Source organism: Protomyctophum parallelum (genome assembly GCF_964188405.1).
Source record: "Protomyctophum parallelum genome assembly, chromosome: 15".
NCBI lineage: Eukaryota > Metazoa > Chordata > Actinopteri > Myctophiformes > Myctophidae > Protomyctophum > Protomyctophum parallelum.
In genome coordinates, this window is record NC_139710.1 from 40,158,338 (window position 1) to 40,177,118 (window position 18,781).

Consider the following 18,781-nt stretch of genomic DNA (forward strand, 5'->3'; position numbering starts at 1 on the left):
TACATCATTATACATTCCATTATAATGATATATTTAGAGACAGCCTATACAGGCAGCATTTGGCTTCTTACTGTAGGTATTCACTTTGCCAAGGAAGCAGTGTTGTTTTTGGCAGCAAAATTCTATTTTAGTTTTAGTCATAGTCGGTGGAATTAAACTTAATTTAGTTTTAGTCACATTTTAGTCACCTGGAATGTAAATAAATGGTAAATGGTGCATTTATATAGCGCCTTTATCCAAGGCGCTTTACATAGATTGTGCATTACATTCACCCATTCACACACACATTCATACACCGATGGCAGCGGAAACCATGCAAGGCACCAACTAGCACATCGGGAGCAATTAGGGGTTCAGTGTCTTGCTCAAGGACACTTCGACAGTAACTCTGGGGGAGCCCGGGTTCGAACTGGCAACCTTACGGTTACCATCCAGGCACTCTACCCCTGACCCACCGCCGCCCCATGTTTTAGTGTTAGTCTAGTTTTAGTTGACTAAATGTCATGAGATTTCAGTCGACTAAATTTACAGTTGATTTAGTCGAGTAAAATGTATTTTAGTGGGCCTTGATGCCGTCAAAATGGCTGATTTTACACTTGATGAAAATAGCAGATCTACAAGCTCACAACGCTCGGAGCGCATTGTGAGCTTGTAGATATGCTATTTTCAGCATGCAACCACGTGTAGAATGACTTCTACTGGATCTCTTGTCCACTAGTCCCTCCCTAACATTTTAGTCTAGTTTTTAGTTGTTGACGAAAGTTTTAAGTCACCATAGCTTCTTATTAAAAAAGGTAGTCGACGAACATTTTTCGTCATAGTCAATCAACACTGCAAGGAAGTAATAATTATTCATATGATGTATTCATGTTTTTCCCCATTTCAGAGGCGTTGAAAAGGTCTTGAAAGTTCTTCAATTGTCACAAATGTGTTGGTCTGTTTACTGTTGAGTAAGAAAACAATGTTGCGCATAATCATCACCTGGGGGACCCCCTTAGGGACCCCTCAAAATAAATAATGTTTTCCTGCAAAAGGCAGTCACAATTATGCCATGCGCTCCCTTCTCTCTCCAGCAGGCGGCGGTGTTTCTCAACTTTAAGCCCCAGCCGTGGACCCGCCTCCTTATTCGCCACACAGCTTCTCACCAGGGTTGCCATGTCCGCGTATTACAAGCTTATTTTTTCTCTAAAGTTGCTTCTAAATATTGGTGTTTCAAAACCACTGGTTCTCAAATATTTTCATAGGACTCATAATAAGGTACTTTAAACCTATATAGCCTACTGTAAATAGTATATATGTTTAAAGTGTATTTTCTATTCTTATAGCTCCTCCATCGCACTATTTTTGATTGATTGATTGAAATATTTATTAACAGTTTGTAGAATTACAGTACATTTCAAGCACAAACTCAATACAAAGACTGTTAACTGTGAGTGGACGACCCAATTAAGCATTACACTTGTTTACAACAGGGTCCACATTGTTCAATTTATCAAAACATTTAGAGACATACAAATAGACACTTTTATGTAGTTAAAGAAGAACATAACAGGAATTCATCATATAGGAAGCAAAAAGGGAAAAGATACATATACAGTGAGGGGAAAAGGGGGGGGGGGCGGTGGGGGGGTTTCAGATTTTACAGAGGCCAGTTTCGAATTGCAGCCATCCGTAGGTGCCCTTTGAGAGCAGTTTTGAAGGAGTCAAGGGATTCACATGTCTTAATGACTGTTGGTAGGGCGTTCCACATTTTGGTGGCATAGGAGCGAAAATAATTTAGTCCCTTGTTTGTGCCGAATCTGGGTTGTACATGGTTTGTTGCACTCCCTCTGGTGTTGTGGGTGTGGACTTCGTTTACATTAAGGAAGTATTTAGACAGGTACATGGGTATCTTGGTGGTGTATCGAATCTTGTGGACCAGACCCATTGCAAGATGCTGTACTCTGTCGTCGACCCTAAGCCATCCCAGCCTGTCAAAGTGGTCAGGGGTACGTGAGGTGGGTTCGGGGGGTGAGGCTAAGTAGGAGCCTGACCAGTTTGTTTTGGGAGGTCTGGAGCCTTGTTTTAAGGGCCTTTGGGGTGCTGTGGTACCAAGAGGTGGATGCATAGTCAAAGAAACCTTGTACGAGGGCTCCTGTTAAGGTCTTCAAGGTGTTTTTGTTGACCAGTGAGGAGATCCTGTAAAGGAATCTTGTTCTTTGATTGACGCTTTTGATTACGTTGGTGGCCATTTTATCACCGGAAAGATTGGCCTCCAGGATGGAACCTAGGTAGGTAATTTCATCTTTTCGTGTGATAATATTGTCACCCACTCTAACCAAGAAGCCATCTGCCTTGCTGAGATTACTATTTGATCCGAAGAGAATGGATTTAGTTTTTCCCAGGTGTAAGGATAGTTTGTTATCAGCGATCCAGGTGCAGATTCTACCGAGTTCAGAGCTGAGGGTCTTTTCAACCTGCAGTTTGTTCCTGTCCGAGACCAGCAGTGCTGAGTCATCTGCAAACAGGAACCAGTTGCAGTCACAAGCTGATGTCATGTCGTTAACATATATTAGGAACAGTAAAGGCCCTAGTATGCTTCCTTGTGGGACGCCACAGCTCACTGGGAGGGGGGACAGTGTTCCGTTCACCTCCACCATCTGTTCTCTCCCCTCCAGGTAGGATTGCATCCAGCTCGCTGATGTGCTATCAAAACCAATAGCTTTATGCTTGTTAACCAGTATGGAGTGGTTCACGGTGTCAAAAGCCTTTTGGAGGTCCAGCATGACCATGCCGCAGTATTTTCCAGCATCCACCTGGTGTTTGATGTGGACGCTCAAATAGAGGAGGCATGAGTCAGTGGAGTGGGATGTTCTGAAACCAGATTGGAACTCGTACAGCAATTTATTAGTGGCAAGATACTTTTCAACCTGTTCATAGACTATTTTTTCCATCACTTTCGAGATGGAGCTTAGAATAGAAATAGGGCGGTAGTTGCCGGGTTCAAATTTTCTCCCTTTTTTGTACAGGGGGGTTACTTTGGCCAGTTTAAAATCTTGGGGGACCTGTCCCTGTTTGATGGAGAGGTTTACTATGTGGGTGATGACTGGAGCTATGGAAAAGGCTGAGTCTCTGAGAAATTTGGAGGGAATATTGTCATGGCCAGTGGCCTTGTAGGGTTGGAGGGCACTCAGTTTTTTAAGTACCTCCTCGGTTGTTACCATTGCCATTTTAAAATCATCTTTACAAACACCTAGGTTTTTGTAGAAGGCTTTGATGTGCTCTACACCAAAACGCCCAGAGTGGGAGGGCAGTTTGTTAACCAGCATTGTTGCAATGTTTGTAAAGAAGATGTTCAAGTGGTTGGCTACATCAAGCTTGTCAGTGATGAGGGTGTTATTCCACTGACACTGACACATGCCTCCTCTACTTGAACGACCACATCAAACACGAGGTGAATGCTGGCCAATACTTACAATACACACAGCAAAGTTCGTCAGGATCGGGACTTGAACTCACGGCACGCCTAGGTGCCCAGACCGGCGCATGCCAGCCCGGGCCGATGCTGGTCAATACTGCGGCATGGTCATGCTGGACCTCCAAAAGGCTTAAACCACTCCATGCTGATTAAGAAGCTAAAAGCAACATAGTGATAGCACATCAGTGAGCTAGAGAGAGAGACAACAGATGGTGGAGGTGAACGAAAGGAAAGGAAAGTACTTTGTTTACCCAGGGTAACTGGACTAAGCTCAATAACTTGTTTACAGCCAGGCCCTGCTCATAGAACATTTCATGGTAGAGGTTCAATGCCTTGTCCAAGGGCACTTCAGCGGTGGTAATTTGAACGTGCCGGTCCGGGGATACGAACTAGCGACCTTCCGATATCAAGACCGCTCCGCAAACCGTTCGGCCACCGCTGCCTTAACGGAACACTGTCTTATTACTTGTGCAAGTAAGTAGCCTATAGCAGAGAGCTCTAGGACTCCGAGCACCTCATCATGGCGCGCTCTGCTTGCGCACAAGTAGGCCATGCAAGGCGCAAGTTGGCATCTCGACAGAGTGCATTTCTAGTTTTGGTAGACCGCATGGTTCCTTATTTCTCTCACAAACTCTGGCAACACTGCACACACAAGCTTGCTTCTCACTTCCTCTGTCCAAGCCGCGCCTGGTCCGCTCCACTCTCTCTGTGTGTGTGTGTGTGTGTGTGTGGGGTGGACAGTAGTGTGGACACTAGGACAGGACAGGACAGGAGGGGACAAGAGGAGGGGGGCCCGGTGGGGGGGCGTCAGGACAGGACAGGACCGTTCAAAAAAGAGGTTGAAAAAACACACACACACACACACACACACACACACACACACACACACACCATGTGAAGCAAAAGTATATAAAGACGAGACAGCCCGAACGCTACAACCTCCTTGGACTCCAGGAGGAGGAAGACACACTGTGACACACACACACACACACACACACACACACACACACACACACACACACCATTACACACACACATTACACACCGCTAACCAAGTAGACGCTTTTCATGCTGAAGAAGACAGAGAGAAGGCGAATGGACAGCGGAGAGACACGGACACATTGTATCGACTGAAAGGTAAACCCACTACTCTCTCTCCACTCGCCCGCCGCCACAAGTCAAGCTATTTTTTTTTGGGATACATTTTGTAAGCTAAAGTCTATTCAAACTTTTTAGAGCCTCTGAGAGCGGGGGTCCATTTGGTTACATTGTGTAGCCTACGTCGTGACTCCCAGTCAGAGTTATTCTTTGCCCGTGGAGGGGGGGGGGGGGTCCCCCTTCCCCACGTTGAGTAGGCTAACACTTCAGCTGGGATACATTGTTTCCACATCCACGCTCTGTGTGTGTGTGTGTGTGTGTGTGTGTGTGTGTGTGTGTTTGTGCGTGTGCGCGCGCGTGCATTTGAAGCCGTTTTTTAAAACAGCTGTGTTTTCATCTAGTTGCATATGGGTTCTCAACCAGTGGTCCGGAGACCCACCTGTGGTCGGTGGTGCTTGAGGTGCTTTAGGTGGTTCCAGGTGTGCAGCTAAATGATGGAGAGTTAGTTGGTAACCAAATGGAGCCTTTTATAATAATCTATCTTTTAACTTGAGAGTGTGAACAAGTGGACCATAATATATGGTTTCATTTTACGCTCCTAAGATCGATTACAGTATTGTTAAATATCTGCATTACATAATTTACACACACTTCGACAACGTAGAACAATTATTCAATGTTTGCCTGCCTGTTATCTCTCCTATTGGTTCCAACATCAATACAGCATGGCATTGTCATAGACACAAAGTTTTGGGTCTGAGAGGCTAAATGTCATCAGATGGTGGTCCGTGGCTCAAATGGGTCTGAGAGGCTAAATGTCATCAGATGGTGGTCCGTGGCTCAAATGGGTCTGAGAGGCTAAATGTCATCAGATGGTGGTCCGTGGCTCAAATGGGTCTGAGAGGCTAAATGTCATCAGATGGTGGTATTTAGGTAGGTTTCTGTTGACATGCAAGGCAGGCGTGTGTGTGTGTGTGTGTGTGTGTGTGTGTGTGTGTGTGTGTGTGTGTGTGTGTGTGTGTTCTGTGTGGTGCTGCTGCTGCGGTGTGTGAGGAGTGTGAAAGAGAAGTGTTTGGAGCTGCTGAAGTTTAAAGGGAACTGCAACGTGTCCACATACACCTTATGAACTGTCACTTATGGACACACACACACACACACACACACACACACACACACACACACACACACACACACACACACCCCTACCTAACCTACCTGTCTGTTATTGTGCACTGCTTACCTTCTCACTGAAACATTATTTAACTTTTGTCACTAAGATGTCAAAACATATCTTTAGCCCAAACGACACTAGTTGTGACTCCTTGCAACAAAACAGTTTTAAAGGTCAATCACCTCAAAGGTCATGCACTAGGGCTGCGAATCTTTAGGTGTCCCACGATTCGATTCGATTCCGATTCTTGGGGTGACGATTCGATTCAAAAACGATCTTTTCGATTTTTCCGATTCTCAATTCAAAAAATATTTTTTTCCGATTCTAAAGCAGTTTTTTATTTTTATTAAAAACAATTAAATAGAATTTTAGCATGATCTACTCCAGTCTTCTGGCATGAAAGCAGAGTACATTTAGTAAAAAGCTTGTATAATTGTAAAGGTTTTATCAACTGAATGATTTAAACACACAAAGGTTAAATCCAAGAGTAAGAACATGTCATTTATTTAGCTTGCACAAATTTGAACCAGTACAAAAGTTACAAAATCTCTTCTCACTCAATACCAGAACAATACATTAGTATTAAAACAGGTGTAAAATAAATACTATTGGCAGGCTTAGCTTAGCTGGTAGTAAATGCACTATGCAGAAACCCAGGCCATAATGCATTGCATGCACAGGTAGTACCTGTGCATGTTTTTTTTGTTTTTTTTGCACAAATGTACCTGTCAGGTACAGGTACATTTGTGCAAGAAAATGAGAATCGATTCTGAATCGGACGGCATTAGAATCGCGATTCTAACTCGAATCGATTTTTTTGACAGCCCTATCATGCACCTAATGGTAGTTGCATGTTGCACTGCAAGGATTTGCATGTTGCACTGCAAGAAGTTGCATGCTGCACTGCAAGGAGTTGCATGTTGCATTGCAAGGAGTTGCATTGCAAGGAGTTACATGTTGCATTGCAAGGAGTTACATGGTGAATCATTGACGTGGTCTGTTTGGGCTTTAGCTGCAGATGACAATCGCAATAATTTTTGTCCTAATCGTGATAATCGTTTCCATGTTGAAAGATGTTTGTTGTGATCTCCAGAAGACCCTCATTCTGGCTCTAACAGGCTGGGTGGTGTGTGACAGTTGAATTCAGTTGAAGTATTCCTTAGGCAAGTGGTTCCCAAACGTCTTTCGTGCCAAGGACCCCCACATTGACACTAATTTGCGGACCCCCCATTTGAAATGATATGCCAGGGACCACCCATAAGAGAAGATTTTTACTGCTCTAGCAGTGATTCTCAACCAGTTTAATTTCAAGGACCCCAAGTTTAACTCTGAGAGTGTACAAAATGGAACCAAATGGACCATAACGGGTCCATTTGGTTCCATTTGTACACTCTCAGACTTAAGCGTTATTCATAGTCTGGATTTTCGGTGGTGAGGTGACCACCAAACCACTGAAAATCCAGACTATGAATGAGCCTTTACAGACCCATAAGGGTCCATTTGGTTCCAAACTTTCATTTAGCTGGGGACCCCCTGGAGCCGGCTGGCCCGAGAGAACAAGAACGTGACACAGAGACTACAAGTTCACAACGTTTACAGTTATAACACAGAACAGGGAATACACCATTCTGGGCGGGAGCCCCTTTTGGTGTTTTTAAGCGTTATGTTATACTTTAGCTATTGAAAAATAGCAGATCTACAAGCTCGTTGCACGGCACCCTATGAGCTTGTAGTACTGCTATTTTTGAAAAATCATGAAAATGTGGCAAATCTTTGAATATATAATTATATATATATATTATTTCAGAGCAAACGTTTTTAACTCAAATCTTTGCTTCTGAGGGGCTCCTGAAACAACATATTTTCGGATGGTGGTCGGCGGCCAAATACATACCATTTTTGGGGTCCTTGACATGAAATATTGAGCACCACTGATAGAGAAACATGAGGTTTTTCAGAGAACTGTCGGGATTTAGAAGACTTTTTTTTTATTTATTCCGACGTCAGGCCTAAATGGGTTAAGTGCTGGATAACTGACATGACCATAAGATATGAGACATAGTATTAGAAACGATAGGAACAAGGCTGACCTCACTGGCGACATCCAACAGATATACGCACCTCGTAACTATAAAGAACATGGAAGCTGTAGGCTACTATAAAAGTACATAAACAAACACTGTATCTATGTTTATGTTTGTGCATTTGATATGGACATAACAATTACATTGCTCATTGCACAGTTGTAAGAATTGTAGATGTATTAAAGGAGACTTTTCTCTAAAATACAGTGACACTTTAGTTTAAAAAACACCCAATCAAATACAAAAATATATACATTCTACTATTGTTATATTATGAGTTGCCCATGTACATCTAAGTATGTGTATTTGAACTTGAGATACAGTGTACTTGATATATACAACTGCCTGTACTGGAGCATACTTATAGATGGGCTACGAGAGACATCTCAGCGCCAGCAAGGTCAGCCTTGCTGCATTAGTCACGGAACTTTGTCTCATATCTTGTTGTCACGTCATTATGATCCAGCACTATATATGTTCCTATTTGTGTAATACACTTTGTGAACCTTTAGCGTGATACTGTCTCGTGTTGCGTTATTGTTCTCCCGGGCCCGCCGCCGCAGTCGCCGTACCAAAGGAATATTCAACCGGATTATCACACACCACCCAGCCTGCACACACTACAAGTCTGTCAGAACCAGACGAGGGTAAAGGAGCAAGGAGCAACTTGGACACTCAGGCATGAAGGAAGCATGAGTTCAAGTCCGTTGCTCTCCCCTTGTCCTCCATATATGGGGACTAGGTTGGTGGAGGGTGTGTAGAGCCCAGGAACACATTAGATGATTGACACAGGGGTGAAAAATCATGGGATAAAAAATATATATTAAAAAAAAAAGAACCAGGCGAGGGTCCAGTTTAGAAAATACAACACTAATATTTACAGCTAAATTACAATAGCCATTTGCCATTACATAATCTCCAATACAAAAGTAAACAATCACTCTGGTAACCAGTCAGAAGCTATACAGTACATGTGAACACAGTTGATTTGATTTCAACCATAATTTGAGTCCTCTGTAGAACACGTTACCATCTGTCTCTACACGTTCAAGTACATGGACTTCATAGTATATATATATAATAAAAAAAAGCCCAGTAATGTCTTGGTATATTTCAATTATTTGCCATATCTGCCCTATGCACTTTTCCATTACGAAGCCTTAATTATGACCACACCAATTATTATTTGGCAACATGCAACAAATCTGGCTTCAGAACATCCCACACCACAGACACCACACATGCCTCCTCCATTTGAGCGACCACATCTTCAGAACATCCCACACTACACCCTGACACATGCCTCCTCTATTTGTTTTTTCATATGAAAGCAGGGAATCATAGCTTCAAATTGACATATTGGTTGTTCAGTTTGACCCACCAGTTTTGGAGATATGGCTTATAGAGTAATGTCTTGCAGAGAAACAGCGAGTTGAGAAAACGGGCTTGAAAGGTTCACTTCTGTGGTCTCTAACATTACACCTATAGCTACATGTTTAAGCATTTATTTTATATTTACATGTCGATTTCAGCTCTGACACTTATTTCAGACATGCTCTAGTAGTATGTGAAGAGTCTGCCTGTGCTATTAACTCATTTTGGATAAAATAAAATAAAACTCCTCTGGTGAAAAGCCGGAGGTTGCGCGATGGCAGGCTCTCAGTCAAATCTGGTCACTTGTAGATGATTCCGAGACAGTGATTCCCTAGAGATGGTGATTCTTAGACGATGATCCGATCTATGATGATATGATTCCTATGAAGATGATTCCTCCACGATGAATGTGTGGTTGGCCCGCCCATCATTTCATTTCCCTACACGCTGTAGTGTACTGTACAGTGGTGGAAAGTACTTTTACTTAGGTACTGTACTTAAGTACAATTTTGAGGTATTTGTACTTTACTTGAGTATTTCCAATTTCCACTACTTTTACTTCTACTCCACTACATCTCAGAGCCGAAAATGTGTACTTTTACTCCACCACAATTATTTGAAAAATGTAGTTACTAGTTACTTTGGAGATTTTAATTTTGATTAGAAAACATACATTAACCACTTCAACCCTATACATTTCGGCCATTTGAAAATAGCCGACCTACAAGCTCACAATGCGTCGCAACGTGACCCAGTGTGAGCTTGTAGATCTGCTTTTTTCAAGAGATTCTGAACCTGTGAAATGGCACATTCTGCACAATGAGTACGTTTACCTTAAGTACATTTTAATGCAGATACTTTTGTACTTTTACTCAAGTACATTTTCAATTCCGTACTTTTACTTGTAACGAAGCACTTCTAAATTGCAGTAGTGGTATACTTTTACTTAAGTAAAACAATTGAGTACTTTTTCCACCACTGGTATACTGTATGAATGTCTGGCCTGCTCAGCCCATCTCTTAACTTAACTGTACACATCTGGTAGATATTCAGTAGTCCTTCTGAAGTCATGACAATGTGGGAACATGTGAATCAGTTCCTTCTCTTAAGGACACACTCGCGTGCGTGCGTGTATGTGCGAGAAGTCCTCGACTGAGGATGTTCTGTTTGTTGTCATTGGCAGACCATGAGTTGATCCTGAAGTTTACTCAGACTCAATTCTCCATTATTCTATGACTGGACAGCAGTAGCAGGTGGTTCCATTATGACTGGACACTGGGCGACAGTAGCAGGGGGTTCCAATATGACTGGACACTGGGCGACAGTAGCAGGGGGTTCCAATATGACTGGACACTGGGCGATAGTAGCATGGGGGTTCCAATTTTCGACCTTGTATAACCCGATTAATTTTCTACTATAAAAGTAGAAGAATTGTTGAGATACATACAAGCTTTCTGCTATAGACACCACGAAAAGACACACACACACACACACACACACATACACACACACACCATATATGGTGAGTACGACGCGACATCCCCACTCGCACAGATCTGTGATGTCATCCCCCCCCCCCCCCCCCCCCCCCCCAGACTTTGACTGACTGTTATGTTGTTTTTTTCCGCTTGGATGTCCGCGGCGCGTTATTGATTGGCCAACTCGCTTACCCCTATGAAAGTCTATTGGCCTGTTTCAAACTTTCGATTGAACGGCCACCCAGCCAACCAGAGCTATTTGGCCAACCCAGCAGTGGGTGCTGGCGGCGTGTTTCCTCCTCCGCGTCATCAGTGGCCATACCCGAAGGCGGGGTTGGCGAAAGGGCCTTTCTGTGTGGAGTTTGCATGTTCTCCCCGTGTCCCCTAGGGTAGGTACCCTCACAAAAAACATGCAGTAATCCTGGTCACTAAACTGCCTCCCCCTGGCCAGCCGGGGCGCCTGATGGAGGGGAAAGGAACTGGTTGGAATAACGTGTTCCTTCCACGTGCTACGTCCAACCAGGGAAACTTTAATCATAAAAAATGATAAAAAAAAAGAAAAAAACTGTACAATATACAAGTAAGGATAAGACGGATTAAAAAGTACTGTAGTATCAAGAAACACAAAAATAACAATAAAACTAAGTAGATGCGCCTGAACATGATATTACAGCAATGGTGACTGCGTTGGAAAGGTCACCTACCAGCAGGCGCCGACGCTCATCCCCCCCACCTTCAGACACATGCACGCACGCGCGCGCACACACACGCGCGCGCACAGGGTTAAGGGCATACCGTGACCCAGTGTTTAACACAGGTTGTTAAAGTGGTGTAAAACCACAACTGAAGAAAGTTCACTGCATGGAACGCAACATGTCACTGTTTAAAGTGTCCCATTCTCTCACACACACACACACACACACACACACACACACACACACACAAACGGGGTTAGTAATATCTTCCTATTTATTTTACCTCCGAACACAAACCTTTTCTTAACAACCCCATAAAGCGAGCATTATGAACGAAAATGAAAGTCAAGCATACAGGCAGGGCAGGCTGTTTGGGAACACAGCGGCGCCTTTGCCCAGTTTAACGAAACCCCATTCTGGACGGGAACCCCCGGGAACCCCCCTTTTGGTGTTTTAAGCATCATGTTATACTTTAGCTGTCGAAAAATATCAGATCTACAAGCTCGTAGCGCCGCGCAGCACTTATGAGCTTGTAGATCTGATATTTTTGAAAAATCGTGAAAATGTGGAGCAAAAATTTGAATAATATCTATAGATATATTCTTTCAGAGCGAATGTTTTTAAAACCCATCTGCTGCCACCTGGTGGATGCAGAGCCAACCGACTGCTGTGCCGTTTGTAGTGTGACACACGTTGCATTCACATCCTGTTTGGGCGGCCATCTTAGATGCTAAATAAAATCATAGCGTCAATGCTAGCGAGCTAAAATAAAGCCATCCTTGCTCTAGAAAGTGCCAATGTTCCCATCTAGACCACCGGATAATCAGCAAAGACCTCCGAACATTGCGCGTTTTATCCAAACCATGGAGAGCTCCGTAGATTTGGAACTTTTTTGTCAGCCTGTATAAAGGGAGGTGAACGGCAGCGCTGGTCTAGGATCACTGAAGAAGGAAAGGCCAAAAAAAAGAAAGAAATGAGCGATCCGGTTTGATATCAATAAAAAAGCTTATCGGATGGAACGTTACTCCAGAAGCAGTTGCTGGTTGGATTCCAACTGGCGGAACCTTCCGTCAGGAGCGGTTAATTTGTTAACTCAAATCTTTGCTTCCCTCCCTGGAACAACATATTTTCAGATGGGAGACGGTGGCCGATTACATATAATCTTTGGGCTCGCTTGGCATAAAATAGACATAGAAACATAGTTTTTTCAGAAAACTGTCATGATTTAGAAGACATTTGTAGAATCGTCCTCGGGTGGAAACGGGTTGAATCCATTCCCTGGAGCAATTCTGACATCCTTACTAGATTCTCACCCACAATCCTTCATTTAGGGCCTTAAATACTACCACACGTCTCTACTTAGCTACTTCAACATGTTCCGAATAAATGTAAGCTGACATTTTGGTGGTGGTGGTGGTGGTGTTAGACTTGCACTTTTTTCTTTAATCTGTGCCAAACATCAGTCGGAACTTAAGGACTAGCATGTTATGAGTAGGCCTGTCACAATTATTACACAATTACTTGAGATATTCGCAATTATTTTTGCATCATCGCCATAATCATCAAGCGGAAATGGCAGATCTACAAGCTTACAACACCGTTGTCAGCTCGTGACGCAGAATGGTTTCAGTCTGCCAAGGTCTCCAAGCCGGACGGACATCTTTTATTTTGAAGACCCCAAAATTCACGACCCCTGAACTGGAAGCGAATATTGTGTTAGTTGTCAGTGGGGGTAGTTTCAAGGGGCCAGCTAGGTACTCCAATGTTGAAGCGCTGGCTTAGTGGTAAGAGGAAGGACTGCAGGTGGACCCGTGGAGTTATGACGAGGAAACCCTGTGCAACTGGGCTTTAACATTGAGCGCTCGTTTCCACTGAAATGAATAGTGGTGGGGGGGGGGGGGGGGGGGGGGGGGGGGGGGGGGGGGTCTCTATCCTTTTTATACTCTGTGGGTAGGGAGCGCTCTGCTGTGTTCATCTTGCCCGAACGAAAGCAAATGTAACCCTAACTTTGACCTCCATTAACTGTATGGTACAAAACACACACACACACACACACACACACACACACACACACACACACACACACACACACACACACACACCTCACAGACAGACAGACACTGACCATGAAAAGTATATTATATACAAGACAAGAGCTTGTTGTGACTATATAATGTGTACAGATTGGATCCATTTGGAACACATCAGGTTTTGGACATGCAGTACATGTTTTTCCCCCTGACAGAAAGACAGGTTTTCACATTGTCAACGTTGCGTTGGTACATCTGTTTGAAGTGTGGCAGACGTCCATAACAGAGTGCATAGTGGTGTGTAGAGTTACTCTACACCACCCTGTTATGGTTGCACATTCACATGTGTTGTTATTACACACTTTCCCCGGCCCGGGTGTTTGTTTTTGAGTGAAAAGTGCTGTGCTGGGACTCTTTATTTCTTTTCCTGCTGTGTCATTTCCTTACACATGGGTGTCTGTGTGGAACTTGCAGTTGTCCAGTTGTCGTGTATGTGTGTGTGTGTTTGTGTGTGTGTGTGCGTGGGTGCTGCATATGTTCTTGAATGTGTGCCAGTGTAATTGACTGTGTTAGTTTGTTTATGCTCAATCCCAGTGGTGGAAAGTAAGTAAGTACATTTTAAGTACCATTACGAGGTATTTGTACTGTTGCATATCGGCTAGGTCGCCCTCAGAATAGAGATGCTAGGGTTGAAGTTAAATAGCACAAAACAAATCATTACCAAACAACATCCACAGGTTGTTCCAGGTCATTATGATCTGAGAGATGTGGACACAGAGGTATTTTGCACTGGTCCTCACTAACGGCTTGATTAAAGTACAGCAGATAATAGGAACGATCTTTCACTTGGTGATACAAGTGTGAAATTTGGCATGAACATGGCTCTGGGTCACCTCTTTAACCTTTTTAACCGAGCCAACGAAAAATCCCAATATGGCGGTAATGTTTCAAGATGGCCGCCAAATAAAAGAAGGCCTTTTGTGGCGGTTCTGGACAGACTCGAGACCGGGCACTGCACTCCCTGTGGGTGTGTGGAACTTGTGTGTCGAATTTGAAGTCGGTGGGGCGAACGGTTCTCGAGTTACGTGGATTACAGATGTACACACGCACACAAAATTCGTGCAATATAGCAGATCATTGGAACGGTTGTTCGCTTGGTGATACAAGCGTGACATTTGTCATGAACCTTCCTTTGGGTCAACTCTTTAACTTTTTTAACCGAGCCATCCAAGAATCCAATATGGCGGTGCTATTTCAAGATGGCCGACACACACGTTCCACACACCCACAGGGAGTGCAGTGCCCGGTCTCGAGTCGGCCGCACCCATGGTTGTCCAGAACCGCCACAAAAGGCCTTTTTTATTTGGCGGCCATCTTGAAAAATTACCGCCATATTGGATTTTTCGCTGGCTCGGTTAAAAAAGTTAAAGAGGTGACCCAGAGGCATGTTCATGCCAAATTTCACGCTTGTATCACCAAGTGAAAGGTTCTCTCACAATATGGCTGTTAGCCGCTGTACTATAAACATACATACTCGGTACATTGAGATATGTTTGATCAGCCGTTAGTTAATAAGGACCAGTGCAGCAGCAAAATACCACTGCGCTTCAGTGAAAGGGGTTATCCTGTGGAACAAATGCAGAGACAAATTTAAACTATGTGAAACATGGAATAAGTTTAAAAAAAATAGTATATATTTATATATAATATGATAGAATAGAATAGCTGGGTACAGTGTGTACGCATATGTGTTCGTAGATTCTAGACCCAGAGGGCCACATATTTCTGCTATAGGAAAAATGACCGATCTACAAGCTCAAAACGCGTCACACTGCAAGAGCTTGTAGATCAGCTATTTTTGCTTTGAATATATATGATTTTAATATAGAATAGTAAGTTTAACTTTATGAACTAAATACAAATACATCGGACAATAACATTTTAATACTAGTCATTAAGCTACATGTATCTGAAGTATAATATAAGCAGGTCATGTTTGCATGATTGGAATTGTAAATCAATAATTTGTCAGTATTCTAATATTAACCTGATAGTTGACATTAAGTGATAGTGGGGGCCGCATGTGGCCCCCGGGCCTCCAGTTGCCCATGTATGTTCTAGACTGTCTTGTATGCTTGACAATTTTTTTTTCCGTTTTGACCTTGCTTAACATCGTTTAATGCAATCAGATTTTGAGGGGCGCTTCTCATGCCCAGCTGTGTGTCGATGTATGGGCTGTCAAGGCCAGAGGTTTTGAGGGACACGGTGGCACAGTTGGTAGTGCTGTCGCCTCACAGCTAGAAGGTCCTGGGTTCGATTCCCGCTCGGGGCGCTGTGGGTGCTGGCGGCGTGTTTCCTCCTCCACGTCATCAGTGCCCATACCCGAAGGCGGGGTTGGCGAAAGGGCCTTTCTGTGTGGAGTTTGCATGTTCTCCCTGTGTCCCCTAGGGTAGGTACCCTCACAAACACATGCAGTAATCCTGGTCTCTAAACTGCCTCCCCCTGGCCAGCCGGGGCGCCTGATGGAGGGGAAAGGAACTGGTTGGAATAACGTGTTCCTTACACGCGCTACGTCCAACCAGGGAAACTCCCCCTGTCAGGTGTAAAGGAGCAACTTGGACACTCAAGCATGAAGGAAGCATGAGTTAAGTCCGTTGCTCTCCCCAGGTTGGCGGAGGGTGTGTAGAGCCCAGGATCACATTAGATGATTGACACAGGGGTGAAAAATGGGTTACAAAATCGTGGGATAAAAAATATATAAAAAAAAAAAAGGCCAGAGGTTTTGGAGTGGTGCAACCACTCCAAGGAACAGAAATGTCCGTCCTAACCAGTGGACAGAAGAAGAGGGAGGGCAGAATCCATTTCTTCCGACCGACGGTCGGTCGCGATCGCACCGTCGCTCCGTCGCGACGCACCGTCGAACGGTCCTATTTCGGTCCATCGGTCCGTCGTTCCGTCGGTCGGTCGGTCTGTGGCTCCGTCGCTTCGTCGCTCCGTCGGTCCGTCGCTCCGTCGCTCCGTCGCTCCGTCGGTCGGTCCGTTTTTGCGTCGCGACGGACCGCCGGTCGCAGGTTTAGGGTGGATGGATTCTGCCCTTGCTGCCCAAATGGTAACTCTGTCATTTCTCTACCGTTTTGGACGGGGGTGGGCTCTTTGGAATCGTGTGGCCCCCCTGGAGGTTTCTATGGGGGTCTCGAGGTTCGGGGACCCCTGGGGACCCCCACGGACCCCCAAATGGTAATGTCACCTGTGGACACTAACTGTAATTGTCTCGCTGTCTCGCTGCTGCGCTGCGCCGCACAGACAGCAGCTTGTGTGTAACATGTGCGTTCGTGCCGTGTTGCTGGTATATTATTATTATTATATTTTTTGCGCCGCCGCGTTGTCTCGCTGCTGCGCTGCACAGACAGCAGCTTGTGTGTAACATGTGCGTTCGTGTAAATGTTTTAGGTCGGCCGGTCGGTGATTTGGTCTGTCCTTCATATATATTTTTTTCTGCTCTCGTTGGACTTAACTTTAAAAGTCCAATGGAACACCTCTTTGTAACGGGCCGCTGTAGTATAGTGGTCTAATTCCTCGCCTCTCTATTCTTTTTTGCTGAGGACGCTGGTTCAATTCCCGCTCGCGGCAGACCAAAATTATTATATTTTAGACAGACAGACTGCCTGTCTGCCTGCCTGTCTGCCTGCCTAATGTATTGTAAATAATGTATTCATTCCATACGGCTATTTTTTTTAAATATAAAAACTTTTTTCTTTCGCGCGATTCGAACCAGCGTCGTCAGCACCAAAACATTGAGAGGCGAGTGATTAAACCGCTAGACTACAGCGGCCATACGTTACAAAGAAGTGTTTCATTGGACTTATAAAGACAATAGCACCCAGCTGCAGTCTCGCAAGGGGAGGGACCGGAAGTGCTTTTATTTCCGGCTTCCACGTGCACAAGCGCACATACACGCACGCGAAATATAATGCAATATGTAATAATCAGCTCATACATTATAAAGACATTATTGCATTATGAAGTTTTATTACAGTATGAGTCGCCTATGTGGAGGTTCTTAATGTAACACATTATTACATTATAGAAAAATCTATTAAGTTATGTGCTCGTCTTTTAATTACATTATGAGCTGATTATTACATTATGAGGTCAGATGTAGAGTTGCTGGCCGCCTCAGCTCCATATATGGAGATCTAGGTGATGATCCAGTCTTTTCAATGTATGGCTATCCAGGGTTTGATGAGGTCAGTGTCGGGATCTTATATCATATGGAAACGGCCATATATGGTGGTGTGACGTGTCATGAGGCGTGACCATATATGGAGGCATGACACGAGGCGTGACATGACACACTTACTGACTGACTGACGGGAAATGCAGGTTTTCATAGTAAATTAAATGCATATGGTCGTGTGTCTGTGGTCTATGGTCTGGACATGGTGTGTGTGGGACAGGGGTACGGGGTTATAGCAACTTATTACATTACTTAAATGCCTTGATATCATTATGTTATAATCGACCATATAGGCCTAGCCTATTATTGCATATCATTTTATTATTGTTAGATTTGCATTTCTTCAAATATGCACACTTATACCACCAACTAATAAGCTTTCAATTAAAATATTACCTACAACAAACTACTTCAAACTTTTCCAAACCGACCACGTAATTATGTTTAAGCACAGATGGTACTATATACACCCGGCATTTAAGCGCGCACCAGCAAGTGCGTGTCGTGCACGCGCATTATATTTCGCGTGCGTGTATGTGCGCTTGTGCACGTGGAAGCCGGAAATAAAAGCACTTCCGGTCCCTCCCCTTGCGAGACTGCAGCTGGGTGCTATTGTCTTTATAAGTCCAATGAAACACTTCTTTGTAACGTATGGCCGCTGTAGTCTAGTGGTTTAATCACTCGCCTCTCAATGTTTTGGTGCTGACGACGCTGGTTCGAATCGCGCGAAAGAAAAAAGTTTTTATATTAAAAAAAAATAGCCGTCTGGAATGAATACATTATTTACAATACATTAGGCAGGCAGACAGGCAGGCAGACAGGCAGTCTGTCTGTCTGTCTGTGTGTCTGTCTAAAATATAATAATTTTGGTCTGCCGCGAGCGGGAATTGAACCAGCGTCCTCAGCAAAAAAGAATAGAGAGGCGAGGAATTAGACCACTATACTACAGCGGCCCGTTACAAAGAGGTGTTCCATTGGACTTTTAAAGTTAAGTCCAACGAGAGCAGAAAAAAAAATATATGAAGGACAGACCAAATCACCGACCGGCCGACCTAAAACATTTACACGAACGCACATGTTACACACAAGCTGCTGTCTGTGCAGCGCAGCAGCGAGACAACGCGGCGGCGCAAAAAATATAATAATAATAATATACC

General features: G+C 44.1%; 1 protein-coding gene across 1 annotated transcript in view; it reads left to right on the forward strand.

The window, feature by feature from the left end:
• The first annotated feature begins 4,332 nt into the window (after positions 1–4,332).
• cemip2 (cell migration inducing hyaluronidase 2) overlaps positions 4,333–18,781 on the forward strand; it is a 106,633-nt gene continuing 92,184 nt past the window's right edge. The window contains 1 exon segment of the mRNA XM_083783494.1: positions 4,333–4,594. The gene's annotated coding sequence lies outside the window, so the exon portion shown is untranslated.